The sequence below is a fragment of the Marmota marmota genome, unplaced genomic scaffold (genome assembly GCF_001458135.2).
Source record: "Marmota marmota marmota unplaced genomic scaffold, marMar, whole genome shotgun sequence".
Lineage (NCBI taxonomy): Eukaryota > Metazoa > Chordata > Mammalia > Rodentia > Sciuridae > Marmota > Marmota marmota.
Genome location: NW_025999853.1, coordinates 2,536,184 through 2,548,437, shown reverse-complemented (window position 1 = coordinate 2,548,437; position 12,254 = coordinate 2,536,184).

Genomic DNA, 12,254 nt, shown 5'->3' with positions numbered 1-12,254 from the left:
TTCCTGTCACCCACCGTCAGCCTCCGGTCTCTCTGCAGTCCTGGGTCACGCGCAGACACGGTCTTCACACACCTGAGGTCCCGCTGCAGGGCAGAGCGGGGCCCTGGAACGTCCCCTAAAGTCTTATCCCAACTCTCGAACTTGGGCAGAACCCACGATGGAGGGTGTCGGTGAAGACCAGTACGAGAAGCAGGGGCTTGGCTTGGGGACAGAAACCAGCACAGAGCGTCTGGGGACAGAGGAGGCGCACAGCGGGCCCCTGGGAGCCAGGCTGGGGGTGGCTGTGGACTACACAGGCCCCGGGCCTTGACTCCTCCATCTGTGAAATGGGAACGTCCTGATCTCTGACTCCCATGAGGGATCTGTGACCCATGAACGGCCCGGACACGACGGGGGCTGCAGGGCTGGGAGGGGGAGGCATGGGCTGTGCCCCCACTGGGGGCTGCAATTCCAACCCAGGGTCTCGGGCTGCAGAGGGTGAGTTCAGACAGCTCCCCTTGAACCTAATCTGGTCCCAGGAGGCTGGCGCAGGACTCGTGATCCCAGAGGCTCTGAGCATGGCAGGAGCCGCCAGAAGCTGGGGTCACCCCATCTCGTCTGGATATTCCCACGGCTCAGCCCAGGGGCAGGAGCCTGCAGAGCAGTGGCCAAGGGACTCTGTATCCAAGGTGGGCCCTGCCCAGGGCTGCTAGCGGGAGGGGCATGTGCAGGAGGCTGGGAACCCCTGGGAGAGGCCCGGAGGCCCTGGGTGAGACATCACAGGATGGGTGGGGATTAACTAGCTGTGTGCCCGCTGCAGCCTGGGCCCCGGGAGGCTGGGCACTGGCCAGACCTCTGCACGTCCAGGATCTATTTGTTCCTCACAGTAGCCCTAGGAAGTGGGCGGTTCACCCCTAGTGCCATTATACAGAGGAGGAAACCCGGGGTCAGGGAAGTGAAGCCACCTTAGGGAGTGGAGGGGATCTGAAGCCAGGCAGCGTGGTGTGGCAGGTGGGCATGTGAGCAGAAGGGGGCATGGGATGAGCAGCCCTGAGCTGGCCTGGGGGACAGGAGGGGCTGGAGGTCCCACCAGGGACTCGCAGGGAAGGCTCCTTGGAAGCGATGTGCTTCGCCCAACGGGAATCTTGGAGCCTGGGAAGGAGGAGGAAACGCAGAGTGAGGGTAGACTCACAGGTACAAAGGCCTGGAGGTGAACATGGCAGGGTGTGCAGGTCCAGGCAGGACCAGGGCCGTGGCAGTGGGCTGAGCGGACCCAGAGCACCTGGGTTGTGATCTGGGCAAGTCTTCTAGCCTCTCCACACCTGTTTCCCCTTCTGGACAGGGACAGTGCCTGCCTCCTGGGATTGCTTCAGTGATGAAATGAGATGATGCTATACAGGAAAAACCTGTTGCCCAGCAAAGAGCAAAGGCTCGTCTGTGTTGGCATCAGTGCTGTGGGCATGTTAGGGACTCAGGGAACCGAGGCTGGATTGATGAGAACCAGGAGGTGAGAGAGAGGGAGGAGAGAGGGAGGAGAGGGGGCTGGGGGTAGGAGGCGGGGGGGGTACTTCTGGTGGTGAGATGGGGCGGCAGAGCGAGCAGAGGGCATCGCCAGGGTCTGCCGGCTCAAGGGAGAGCTGCTCCATCACGAGGTGCCATCTGCCAGGCAGCTGCTCTCGAAATAGCTTCCCCTGCTGGACGGGGGCTGCGGGAGGGCAGAGTGGAGGACCCATCTGGACTCAGCTGGGTCCAGAGCGCGGCCAGGAGCCCCCGTGCCCCCTTGTGTCTGAGGTGGGGCTCAGCCAGCCCCTGTGTCGTGGGTGGGAATGGGGAAAGTGGGGCAGCATGGGGCTGGCTGGATGCTGGGGACAGGCAGGGAGGGGCCACAGTGGTGACGATAATGACAGTGCCGCTATCAGCATTAGGGACAGCTGTGGCCACTGTCCCTTCTTTCTTTCAGGAGAAGGCAGGAGTTTCTAGGGCAGCCCGGGGACACCTGTACCTCCCAGACTCCTTTGCAGCTGGAGGGACCATGTGACGTGCTCCTGGCCAGTGAGACACCAGTGGAGCCTTCCAGGTGCACTTCCTCTTTGGGAGCCGGGCTGCACTGTCCTGGTGAGAACGTAGACTCGGGTCACGCAGCTGGGGTTTCCTCCCAGCTCTGCCACCTGCTGGCTGGGTGAGCTTCCTGAGCCTCTGTCATCTCACCTGTCAGGTGGGGGACACACCAATGCAGCTGCTCCCGACAGGGACCCTGGTGCGTTCCTCAGTCTAATGGGCTCCCGGGCCTTCGGGGAGGTGTATCCCTGCGGGGACTCTGCTTTGGAAACGTTTCTGCCACTTGGTTTGCTCTAGTTTAGTGGAGACGTTAGTAACAGCTTGTCCTTGGAAACTAGGAGTGACACCCAGACTGTGGTTCCCGCTCACCTCGTGCTGTAAGTCCTGATCTTCAAGATCCGTGGTCCGGTGTCTGGTTCCTTCCAGATCTCCAGCGCCAACCCAGCGCCAGGCACGAGGAGGCGCCACTTCCATACGAACCCACGCAGGGACCCGACTAGACTAGAACATTCCAGCACCAGATTCCCCACTGAGAAAGCCAAGTGCCCAGCTGGGGGTCAAAGGAAAGCCCTGCCTCAGATTCTAGAACTCTCTCTCACACCAAGGCTATGTCCGACCTTGTCCCCTTTGTTATATTCGCAGCACCCCGTACTGCTGGGCACTGTCCCTGGGTGAACAGATGACTCAGGGGGCAGCTCCTGGCCTAGTGGACGAGGCAGACACAGAAACCCCCGAGGAAAACGCCCTGAAGGGTGTGGGGATGTGCAGAGGGGCTGCCTCAGCCGGAGGGGGAGGGCGGGAACTGGGAGCTTCCCCGACTCGGCCTGAAGAGCTTTCTAGATCAGCTTCCCCTCAAGACCCGGCCGGAGCTGCTCTTCACCACGAGGCTGCCCCGCCTCCCACCGTCGAATTTCCCTCTCCATTTTCCTGAGCGTTGCCCCCCAGATTCTTCCTCAGAGTCTTTCTAAAGGCAGGGCCAGGCCTAAGGATTCGGTTCCCTCCATGGAGACAAAGCAGCCCACAGTGTCCTGGCCAGGGCCCAGACTCGCAGGTGGGGTCCCGGGGCCCCTGGCTGAGCCAAGCCTTCCTGGGCCTCGGTGTCACCTGCACAACAAGACATCGGATACCAGCTCGTGTCCCCAACCCCAGGAAACACCCTGTGCCTGTGAGGACCATGCAACCAGCTGGGGGTGGCAGTCGGGGGCCAGAGTGGCTTCCCGTCCCTGGGGGGAAGCAGCCTCCCCTGGGGCTGCTGGGGTGACCTGGAGCTCTGTGGGGACAGGCTTGTGAACAGCAAAGGGCAGGAAGACGGCTCCACTGTCGGCCCCTCCCTGTGGGCTTGGGACACTTTGCTGCCTGCATGAGGACCCCTCCCCAGGGACTGCTCAGCCGGCCTCTAGGGTCTCTAATCTCAGGAGTGGCTGACGGGGACTCACTGGGTGGCTGATGGGGACTTGCTGCTGCTTCAGGATGAAACCTGTGGGAGTGAGCAAGGAGAGGGCGCAGAGACAGAGGGCCGGGAGCAGAAGGGCAGTTGTATGGTCTGGTGAAGCCCCCTGCCCTGTGCTTCCTTGGTCCCCACCATCCTGTGTCCCCACAATCCACCCAGGGAAAGGGGTCTCCAGGGCTGGCCATTGAGCCACCCAGGAAATGGCTCAGCAGTTAATGAGACCATATAAAGCAGCACATGCTCCCCCTGGGTCCCCACCCCTGGTGGGGAGCTGTCCTTCCTCCTTCACACTCTGGTGTCCCCCTGGTGTCACCTGAGACATGAGACTGGAATTCAAGGGCATGGTGGAGGTCAGCATGAGGACCCAGGGCAGCCCTGCCTGGGTGGGGAGCAGCCCTGGCCAATGGGAGGAGGTCACTGTGGACCGCAGGTTCCTCTTCTGGAGGGTGGGGCTTATGACTAGAAGGTCCCACACCCTCCGGGAAAGGCTGAATCTGTCGTAGCTCTGCCTCATTCTTCCCAGGTCTGCCTGCTCCTGTGCTCCCTCCAGAACCCAGCACCTCACCCCCTCTGCACCACGCAGGGGCTTCCTCAGCTTCCTTCCCACTGACGCCCACTTCCTCTCACAGCAGCCGGAGTCTTCCTAAACCACGTGTCTGATCATGTCGCTCTTCTGCCAAAGGCTTTCAGAGTCACTTCTTCTTTCAACCCCTGCCTGAAGTTGTGCGATGCACAGACCCTGTACGAGATCCTGATACAGGTGGGGGGCCTGGCCCTGGAGGGGCTTGTGGTCTCCTGTGGAACAAGGAGGGTGGCCACACAAGGAGAAAGCTGCTCAGTGCCGTGTATCTGTCAGCTGCTATCATAATCATGCCATGTAACAAACAACCCCCAGATCCAGAGGCTAGAACAACAGTTATTGGTGTCTGCTCTGCAGTCTGCAGGTCAGCAGGGGATCAACAGAGGGTGCAGGGCTCAGTGGGGCAGGGACCTCTCATCCATGGACCACCCGACTACCTGGAATCTGTTTGTCCCATGCTGATGGCTGAAGGGCCAGGAGCATGGGGAACCATGCAGTGTCTCCTAAGGCCCCCACCCAGGGCTGCAATCCATTGGTCAGAGCAAGTCTCATGGTGAAGCCCAACAGCTGGGTGCTGGGGAAATCCACTCTGCCCCTGGAGGGAGACGTGGCACAGCCACAGGGAAGGTGGGGGAGTGGGAGGGGTGAAGAGCCAGGGCCAGGGGAGCCGCCTGCCGTGGGCTCTGCAGGGACAGAGGTGCTGCCCTGGAGATGGCCACCTTGGATGGCTGGCGAGGGTTGGCCCAACAGCACTTCCTCCTGCCTGGACCTCAGAAGGAGCAGGGCATTAGAGGCCCACCCTAGGGAGGAATCACGTCACCTTGGGACTGGCAGGAGGCGGGCGGGTCCCCCCAGCACAGGCCTGGTTCCTCTTCCAGCCTTGGGACCATGCTGACCTCCAGCGCTGTCCCCACGACCTGCCCTGGCCAGGCGGAGCAGGCAGCTGACCAGCGCCCAGCCCGACCTGCCGGGGCCTCTGGCTTGCTGGGTCCTCGGCTGGAAACCCTGCCTGTCCCTCCACTGACTACCCCAGATGTCACCCTCTCGAGGAAGCCCTGCCTGGGCCCAACCCTGGAGGGGGTTCCCTCTGGGGGTTCCAGCAGGTCCAGGCATGTCACCAGCAACCAGGGCCTTCTCCCGGGACTGACTTGGCAAGAAGGGGTGTCCTCAAACCTTTGTTGAGTGAGTGACTGAAGAACGTCCGTCTCTGAACCCCACACCTGCGAGGAGAGCAGAGCAGGGCCGAAGGCTCCGGCCACAGGAACACACCTCAGCACTGCATTGAGTCTTTTGGATGACTTGGCCAACACTTATTAAGCACCATCTGTGTTCCAGGAGCAGCCTGAGGTACAGATGTGGGCACAATCAAGCCCTGGCTCTCAGAGCCACCTGCAAATAGACACAGGGTAAAGTGTCAGGAGCGGAACACGCAGGAAAGTGAAACAGGATGATGGGAGAGAAAGTGACGGAAGGATTTGGTTTCTGTTGTTTAGTATTTTGAAAATTTTTATTTTGGAAAATTTGGGGCCTCTGGGAGTCCGTCCAGAGCGATGGCTACAGTGGCCATCTTGCTGGTTTACCCTGCCCCCGCCCAGCCCTGCCTGAGTTTCAGCCACAGGAATGAGTGTGAGAGGCTCTCTGCAGGGAGGACATTCTGGGTGGCAGGAGACGAGGGTCAGGGTTCCAGGGGGACAAGGCCTGGTGGACGTGGGGGAGCCAGGCTCAGGGCAGGAAGTGTAGTTGAAGGGCCAGCAGCTGGGGGCCACCTGGGCTGAGTGTGGGGGAAGCGAGACCCCAGAGACAGACCTGGCCCCTCTGCAGCTGCCAGCAGTGGCCAACGCGGAGGCCACAGACGGCCTGGGTCCTAGACCGCATGTTCCTTGGTCAGTGTGAGCTCTGCCTGTATCACTCGGTGTTTAGATGGTGGTTTCCTCCTCTGGAAGGGGGCGGCTGAGGGGGCTACAGCTCCCCGGGCCCCGGGTGGTGCCCTACCTTCCCGTCTTCTCTACCCAGGCCTCGCTCTCCCGAGGGGCTTCGGGGCTGTTCATGTTGCCCAGACGTCTGGTGTTGACAGCCCAGGCCCTGTCCCAGCTGCTGCCTGACCTCCCAGCCCTGCTCCATCCCCTGTAGCTTGGGCAGATGCCCTGTCCCCTACCAGGTCAGGCCCAGGTCCCAGCAGGGGGCTGGGTGTTCACACTCAGTGAGGGGGAGGGTGGACTGGTTCCGAGGGGCAGGGGACAGCAGGGTGGAAGAGGCCGCTCTGAGCCCAGGCGCCGCCGCGTGACCCCAGGGGAGCCGTCTGATCTTACAGATTGTTTTTCTCATCAGCAGAATGGGATAATGGAATCCGCCTCCTAGGACATTATGAGAATTAAGTGAGGAAATTTGGAAAGAACCCCGCCCACGTGGGTTCTGGATCAGCTGCGTACTTTGGGGCGACCTTACTCCACCTCTGTAACCTCAGCCTCCCAGTTTGCAAAACAGGAGAATGGAAGCTTCCTCCTGGGGGTGTCGGGACTACCTAGGACACATCCAGAGAGTCCATAGGACAACAGGCCACACCCTGGGTGTCCCATCTCCTCTTTCCCCATCCCCCTCCTCCTTGGACAGACCTGGGGAAGGGAGTGCACAGGCTCGCTAGCACTTGTCCTCTCTCTCTACCCGTCCTGTCTTGGCCCAGTTCCCATGTGGGTACCCTCCTACCACCAGCTGCCTACCTGGGGATTAACCCTTTCACCCCCAGTGAGGGATCAAACCAGGTGAAGAGGCCAGGCTCAGTGTGGTAGAGAGGCCCAGGCTCAGTGTGGTGGGGAAGACTCAGGCTTAGTGTGGTGGGAGAGACCCAGACTCAGTGTGGTGAGGGCCTAGTTCAGTGTGGAGGGGGGAGACTCAGGCTCAGTGTGGTGGGGCCTAGACTAAGTGTGGTGGTAGGGACTCAGGCTCAGTGTGGTGGTGGGGACTCAGGCTCTGTGTGGTGAGGGCCTAGGCTCAGTGTAGTGGTGGGGACTCAGGCTCAGTGTGGTAGAAAGCCCCAGGCTAAGTATGGTAGAGAGGCTCAGACTCAGTGTGGTGAGGGCCTAGCTCAGTGTGGAGGGGGGAGACTTAGGCTCAGTGTGGTGGGGCCTAGGCTCAGTGTGGTGAGGGCTTAGGCTCAGTGTAGTGATGGGGACTCAGACTCAGTGTGGTAGAAAGCCCCAGGATCAGTATGGTAGAGAGGCTCAGACTCATTGGGGTGAGGGCCTAGACTCAGTGTGGTGGTGGGGACTCAGACTCAGTGTAGTGCAGAGGCCCAGGCTAAGTGTGGATGGGAAGACTTAGGCTCAGTGTGGTGGAAACCCCCATGCTAAGTGTGGTGGGAGAGACTCAAGGCTCAGTGTGGTGGAGAGGCTTAGACTCAGTGTGGTGAGGGCCTAGGTTCAGTGTGGTGGTGGGAACTCAGGCTCAGTATGGTGGGGCCTAGGCTCATTTGGTGGTGGAGACTCAGGCTCAGTGTAGTGGAGAGGCCCAGGCTAAGTGTGGTTGGGAAGACTCAGGCTCAGTGTGGTGGAGAGTCCCAGGCTAAGTGTGGTGGAGAGTCTCAGACTCATTGGGGTGAGGGCCTAGGCTCAGTGTGGTGGTGGGGACTCAGGCTCAGTATAGTGGAGAGGCCCAGACTAAGTGTGGTTGGGAAGACTCAGGCTCAGTGTGATAGAGAGGCCCAGACTCAGTGTGATGGTGGGGTCTCAGGCTCAGTGTGGTGGGGGAAGCCCAGTCTCAGGGTTTGTGAGAGGCCCAGGCCTAGAGTGGTTGGGAAAACTCATTCTCAGTGTGGTGGTAGAGGCCCAGGCCCAGTGTGGTTGGTGAGACTCAGGCTCAGGGTGGTGGTGGGGACCTAGGCTCAATGTGGTTGGGGAGACTCAGGCTCAGTGTGATGGTGGGGACTCAGGCTCAGTGTTTGTGAGAGGCCCAGGCCTAGTGTGGTTGGTGAGATTCAGGCTCAGGGTGGTGGTGGGGACCTAGGCTCAGTGTGGTGGGGGAGACTCAGGCTCCGTGTGATAGAGAGGACCAGACTCAGTGTGATGGTGGGGCCTAGGCCCAATGTTTGTGAGAGGCCCAGGCCCAGTGTAGTTGGGGAGACTCGGGCTCAGTGTGGTGGTGGGGAACTCAGGTTGTTGACTCGACTCTCTCCTTTGATGTTCCCAGTATCTTCAGAGCAGTTCTATTCTTGTGCCCCATTTGAGATGAGGGAAGAGTTAGGGAGTCCCGATGAAAACCCGGACTGTCTGACACCAGAGCTGGCACTGTTTCTGCTCCCCTTCTCCATGTTGAGAGCTGTGTGTGTGTGTGTGTGTGTGTGTGTGTGTGCAGGGGCTTCCCGGCCTCCATCCACCGGGCACTGTGGACGAGCACACAGGTGCTCGGGGTGCCTGAGCCAGCAGGCGAGGGGATGAATGAGCCTGTCTCCTTTCCTGAAATGTCCCCTTGGTCCCCGTGCCCTACCCTGCATGTGTTCACCTTGTCCTCCCACAGCTGGGACCCTCCTCTCCCCTTAGGCTGCTGCCTTGGGCCACAATAGACAGACCCCCACCCCAGCTGCAGCCCACCTGCAGCCTCAGGATGCCTCGAGGGAGTTGCCTTGGCAACTGCAAGTTTCCAATTGAAGGGAAAAGTTCCTCCCAGGGTTTGTGGTGGAGAACGACGGGGCGCACCAGCGGAGATGGTTGCCAGGGCAACAGGAATATTTCAGTCAACTTTTGGGTCTCGGTGTGGGGGAGATTATCCTTAGCAAGGCAATACCCTGGGCCCCCTTGCCAGGTGATTGCCCACCGGAGCCACGGGCTCCCAGGGCAGGAGCAGCCCCCAGGCCGACTCCAGGGGCTGAGGGTGTCCCACAGGGGTTGACCTGGTGTCTTGGGTCTCCGCCTGCTGAGGAGCCGGGCTGGGTGGGAGCGAGCGGGCTCTGGATCTCCTGGGCCTCCACGCTGGCGCCCCGGGGCCGGGTGTGGGGTTCTGCTGCTGTTGCTGCCTCTTGGCCTCCCCGCCTGTGGACATGTGTCCCTTGTCCTCCTACAGAAGCGGACAGTGCTCTCAGCTCCTGACCAAGTGGCTCCCTGGGCCCCGCTTTGTCAGCAGTGTTGCTGGGGGTGAGAGGAAGGCGCCCGTCACTTGGGGAGAAGGGGGAGGCAGAGAGGGCGAGGAACTGGGCCAAGGTGGTGACCACGCCCTGCGTGGAGAAGGCCACTTACAGGGAATCGAGGCCATTTGGCTTCTGAGGAAGAGCCCCCAAGGCACGGTCCCCTCTCGGTGTGCCTGACCTCCAGGGGAGCAGCTGCGGCTGGCTCAGAGGAGCCTGGGCCCTACCTGCCCTGGGCTGCCAAGGTCCCGGCTCCTGGCCTTCCTCCTTTCTGTCCTGCTCGTCTGGTCCTTGGTGACCTAGGCAGGCCGACAAGGAGCAGGATCAGACTCAGGGAGGGTTGAACTTGGCTCCTGCCTTTGGCGCTGGGGGCCTGGGGCTGCGCGTCCCACCGGCCCACTCCCCCAGACCCCCGACAGCAGGCCCTGCAGCGACTGCCTCTCCCAGGGCCCTGCTGGGTCACCCCACTGTCCTCCGTGACTGACCCCTCCCACTTTCCTGTTCCCAGGGCCACTCTCCGAAACTCTCGTGTTTCTACTGTCACTGCAGCGGAATGCGGGCTCTGCCCTGTGGGGACCCCGAGTCCCTCACATGCCGCTTTTGCCTAAGGCAGGGGGCAGGCCTGGGGCCTCGGGTGCCTGTGGAGTTGGTGTGGAACGGGTGGGTGGGTGACCCTTGGCTTCCCCAGGTAAAGTGATGCTGCTTTGGGTTAAAAGAAATGCCACAGGGGAACGCCTGGCACCCGGCAGAGTGTCAGCGACAGCAGCCCACGCTATCCTCTGTGCGCTCGGGAGCAGGGTCTTGCCCCCGCTGATGTCCAGATCCCTGCCTGGCTCCAGGCCAGGGTGGCCAGAGCGGCAGACAGAGGGGTTTACGCAGCTCGGCCGCTTGGGGATTGGTTCTCATTGAGCAAACCTGTGCGGCTGGTGGGAGGGAGGGAGGGACACCCGTGTCCTCACTGCTTTGCTCCTTGGGCCTGCTGGTGGCTCTCCTTGCACCTCACTGAACTCCTGCGTCAGGCCTGAGAGGGTGACCCCCCCCCCCTTGCAGACGAGGAGACTGAGGCTGGGAAACGGAGGAGGGCCTGAGCCTCTGCACTGGATCGAAGGCCCCGTGGGACCCGCGGTGCCTGCTCCCCGGGAGCTGCTACCAGATCCCCTGGTGCTGCTCCACCCTCTGCCTCCTGCTCCTTCTCTCCCTGAGAACTCTGTCTGTCCAGGAGTCTGGCACAGCATGGCCTTGGCCTCGGCCCTCCCGGCCACACTTGCTGCAGACCACAGGCTCCTTGCTCCAGACACGGAGGCTGGGTTCCTGGGGCCCCACCAGAGCTCGTTACCCCTGATGCGACCCTCCTGCGCGCTCAGACAGGAGGGACAGAGATAAGACAGAGAAACAGCATCAGGGACAGAGACAGGCACTCAGGAGAGAGGGAGGGAGATGCCAGGGTCCTCGGGAAAGGCCAGTCAGAGAGGGACAGAGGGACAGAGACACTTAGCCATGGAGGACAGGTCCCCACCCAGGGCTCTCCCTTCTCCTGCCACAGCCCTCACCCCGCCCAGCAAACCCTGCGTGCCCATCTCGGGGGTGGAGCCTGGGCTCCAGCTGTGAAGGACCCCCCTTGGGTCTCAGTGTCCTCTTCTGTCCAGTGGGAGAGTGACAGCCCTGCCGGGTCTCTGTGAGGCAGTGTGAGGACCAGGCTGTGGAGGCTGGGCCTGTGGGTGCAGGAGGGGTGACTTCTCTTGTTCTCAATGCTGTCCCACTCAGAGTGACGGATGGTCTCCAGGGCTTCGCCTCCCTCTAGGGCACTGTCCTTACACATGAGCTTTGGGGGACACCTCCTATCTGGACCATAGCAGTGGACGAGGCCAAGATTCCCCCACCCTCCTTCTGCACACCAGGGGTGGGCCTGTAACTCAGACTTGGCCGATCAGAATGTCCCCTGCCCTTGACTGCCGCTCAGGGCTAGGAATGTGTTATTGGCCCTCTTGGAGGCTCTGGTCTCCTGTAGAAGGCGATCCCGTCACAGAATGGAGAGAGAAATGGAGTCTGGCTACATCACTTGAGACCCTTGAGTCAGCCAGGCCTGAAGCCCACATCTAAGTCTTCATTCAGATGGTCCCTCAACTTTACAGTTCTTTGAATTCTATGAGTCAACGGATTCTCTTAAACTAGTTTCAAATATGTCACCACTGGTTGGCAACTTCTAAGACCATGGCAAGGAGGCAGGGAGGGAAAAGGGACAGAAGACAGAACCATCTTGCTCAGTGTCAACCCACGAGATGCTCAAGGAGGGGGCAGGGGTATTAGCCTTGGCCTTGTGAAGGCTGATAGGGAAGGGCGAGAAGACGCCCTGGAGACTCGGCTGTCTGGGGTCCAGGCTTGGACTGCAGGAGGGCAGGGTCTCCAAGATGGAGGTGTGACAGGCTGGTTTCCTCCGAGGCCTCTCTCAGTGGCCTGTAGGTGGCTGTCATCTTCCCGGGTCCTCATGTGGCCTCCCATTGTGTGTGTGCCCTGATCTCCTCCTCGTTTAAAGACACCAGTGGTACTGGATTAGGACCCCTGAAGACCTCGGTGTGACTTCACTTCCTCTGTATAAAGCCCGTCTCCAGCTGGGTTGGGGCGCAGAGACACAGGCCACCAGGGGACAGGCCTGGCCCTGTACCAGCTGGGCTGCAGGCAGCACAAGGCACAGCTGGGAGGGGTACTGGCTTGGCTCGTCCACGGCCCCAGAGTCCCCTGTCGCCTGCATTGGGAAGGCTCCCACAGAGTGGGCAGTGAGAACTGGGTCGTCCTGCCACGGAGGCGGTGACCTGGGAGTCACAAGGGCACCACACGGAGGCTCCTAGACGCTGCCCCCAGGGCACTCACAGGGACCTGGAAAGCCACCATGAAGGGCACAGGGACTCCAGATGGGCACATGGACACCAGGCTAATAAAGCTGTGGGGCAGAAGGAGCCGGAAGTTTCCATCTGACACAACTGACCAGAAAGAGTAATGGGGTGAAGATTCACCACGGAAGCCTGGACTTTGGTGCTTACGTCCTTGTCACCAAGCTCAAAAACCACAGTTAATGT